Source organism: Typopeltis vanoorti, chromosome 17 (assembly GCF_054136105.1).
Source record: "Typopeltis vanoorti isolate ZY-2024b chromosome 17, IOZ_Tvanoo_1.0, whole genome shotgun sequence".
Taxonomy (NCBI): Eukaryota; Metazoa; Arthropoda; class Arachnida; order Uropygi; family Thelyphonidae; genus Typopeltis; species Typopeltis vanoorti.
Window position 1 is genome coordinate 101973292 of NC_143565.1, and position 3572 is coordinate 101976863.

The following is a 3572-nucleotide window of genomic DNA, read 5'->3' on the forward strand; positions in this document are numbered from 1 at the left end:
AAAAAATCAGCTAACGCCTTTTTATTCCCGTAAAAAAAAAATCAGCTAACGCCTTTTTATTCCTGTATATAGGGAGTAGGCGAGGCCGGTTTTAGTCTATTTAACTTTTGGAGATTGAGTGGGCAGTTCAATCTCCACTGGTACCAATCAGAGATAGATGGCCCAAGGCTATCACTAATTAAGCGGTACACAGTGAAGAGAGACGACTCAAATGTGCCATCTCGTGGTCCGAACCCTAACACAATATATTTAACGTCTGAAATAATGTGGGTTCTACGGTCGATTTTCTTGAGTTTACGGGACGAAAAACCCGAGTTTCCGGGAGAAAAAACCCGCTTGCCCGTGCCAGAGATCGACTAACTCGGGAACCGGTCGAAAAAAGGCTTAGAAAAATTTCCTCTAGTCGCCGACTAGACTCGAAACCAAGTCTTCCTTCGTGCGGTGGGATGCAAACGCCACATCCACTGAGCTACACTGGCTCTATTTATTTATTAAATATAGTCACTTCGCTTAAAACATTAGAAATCACATTTACGAAAGCACCAACGCTGAAGGAATACGCATTCAACCAAAAACCTCCACCGATTACAAGAAACTAATCAAATTCCTTGATAACAGCAACCTACCCTATCACACATTCGCACTCAACAGCGAAAAGAACGTCAAAGTTGTGCTCAGAGGGGTAACCGAAATGATATTAACAGAAGGCACGTCAGACCTCCAAAATAAAGGATTCAGACCAGTCAAGGTCAGCCCGCATGCACATAAGTCAGTGTTTCTCAACGTTTTTTAGATCATGCCCCACCGGAACGTCTCAAAGATCTTGATGCCCCCACCCTCTCTAGCATAATAGTCAGCCAAGTTCTGAAAAAGTAGAATATAAATATGTGCATGTACATTCTCTAATTTCCCCCAAAATATTCAAATTGTCTCCCCACCGTGAGACGTACGCCCCACGTTCAGAAACACTGACATAAGTCAAGAACGATTCAATGTCATCGTTGCCAAAAGTTTGGCCAAGCACAACGCTGTTGTAAAGCAGAATACCTATGCGATAAGATAAATGTGTTGGCAAACATGCGACGACAGAATGAAAAAAAAAAAAAAAAATATATATATATATATATATATATATACGTATATATGTTATATATATATATATATATATATATATATATATATATATATATATTAAATATATATATATATATATTTTAAATATATATATATATATATATATATATATATATATATATATATATATATATATATATATATATATATATATATATTTATATATATTTATATATATATATATATATATATATATATATATATATATATATATATATATGTGTGTGTGTGTGTGTGTGTGTGTGTGTGTAATTAATTTTTTAACTTGGGAATACTGTATATTAGGGTTACCAAGTAATTTTATAAGCTTGGTTATTTAACTCTTAATCCCAAGTAAGCAAACTGTTAAGTTTGCGCCTGAAACATAGTTCAAGTCTAAAGATGGTACAACACCAGGGAAACTCATTGTAAAGGTGGGTAAAGTTCTGATCACTATGCTTAGTATTTCTTATCCACTTTTACAATGAGTTGCCCTGGTGTTGTACCATCTTTAGACTTGAACTATGTTTCAGGCGCAAACTTAACTGTTTGCTTACTTGGGATTAAGAGTTAAATAACCAAGCTTATAAAATTACTTGGTAACCCTAATATACAGTATTCCCAAGTTAAAAAATTAATTATATCTATAACTTCTCCATAGATTCTTATTAAAAATAAAAACACCTTGTAGCAACTTTTATAAGTAAAGTTGATAAGGCTCTGTATTACTAAAGCTTTGATATATGGAGCTGACTGAATGGGGTCAATCGACCGTGAGATGCGGTGATTGATTCATTAATGCCCTTGGGGGTGATGGATAGCAACGCAAAGCTGTACCAATGAAGTTTAACTGAGGTTCGGCTGTTGCTCTTACCCACTTGGGCGATGAGTTTTTGAGTTCGCTCTCTTAGGGTTTTTGCCTTAAGGGAGCACTTTGAGTCTCCGGGGAAGGTGTTCTCCGGCACGGCCCGCTGAGGGGCTTTGTCGGTGAATTATTTTCCTCGGAATTTGAGCGGTTCTGCTCAGTGGTCGGGGAGCCCGTCACTGAGTGGAACCAACGCTGAGATTAGGACGGTCTTTCGCCCACTATGGAGTGGCCTAGAGATCGTCCGTATTTTTGAGATTTCACCTTTACTTACATAGTCGGTGACTGGTTCATTAATGCCCTTGGGGGTGATGGATAGCAACGCAAAGCTGTACCAATGAAGTTTAACTGAGGTTCGGCTGTTGCTCTTACCAACTTGGGCGATAAGTTTTTGAGTTCGCTCTCTTAGGGTTTTTGCCTTAAGGGAGCACTTTGAGTCTCCGGGGAAGGTGTTCTCCGGCACGGCCCGCTGAGGGGCTTTGTCGGTGAATTATTTTCCTCGGAATTTGAGCGGTTCTGCTCAGTGGTCGGGGAGCCCGTCACTGAGTGGAACCAACGCTGAGATTAGGACGGTCTTTCGCCCACTATGGAGTGGCCTAGAGATCGTCCGTATTTTTGAGATTTCACCTTTACTTACATAGTCGGTGATTGATTCATTCAATCCAATACCCTTGGAGGGTAATGGATGGCAATGCTGTAACCAATGAAGTTTAACTGAGGTTCGGCTGTTGCTGTTACCCTCCTGCCATGATCAGAGCTTTAATAGCTCAATAACACCTTATCCCTACACTGTCCGCTACAGATAACGGGGAAGATGAAAAGCATTCTTGCTTCGCCCCTTTAAGCCAGTCCTTATAAGGATAAGCTTTGATATATATCTGCTGTGAGATGTGCTTTACATTATGGGAAATATATATATATATATATATATATATATATATACATATATATACATCTTCTAGTGAGATGCGCTTTACATTATGGGAATTATCTTCTAGTGAAGATGTTGATCAATTCAACAAAACTAGTGTACTAGTAGTATCTTTTCAAATATATCATGTCATATTTTTATCTCTCGGTATCAGTCATTAAAGCTTTTTCATATATATATAATTCAGTATTTAAATTTCATTTTATTTTATTGCATGTTTTGTACCTAACTTGCTTTCGTCTGTAGAAGTTTTAAATGTATTAATTTTATTTATCTGTTTAAGAATGGGAACGAAAGCTGTCATAATTGTTTAAAAATTTGAGAAGAAAAAAAAAAGTTACGTAAGAAAATTATTTCAATAATGTAAAATGTTTGTCTTAGTATATGATATATTTTTTAAAATTTCTTGACCTTATAGCGCCCTCATAGTTTAAGTTGTCTTAAACTATGAGGGCGCTTTATGAAATCTTCTGCTTTTTTTTTTTTTTTTTTTTTGTATTTCGATACAGTTTACAATTTTATTCATCTGTTTTTATTTTATTCATCAGTATAACATGTACATTTCTGTGTAACTGAAACATCTCTTTAGTTAATTTCTTTTATGTCTGTTGACATAATAATGATTTGTAAGCAGGATCTGCTATTCAGTTAACAATTACTGTA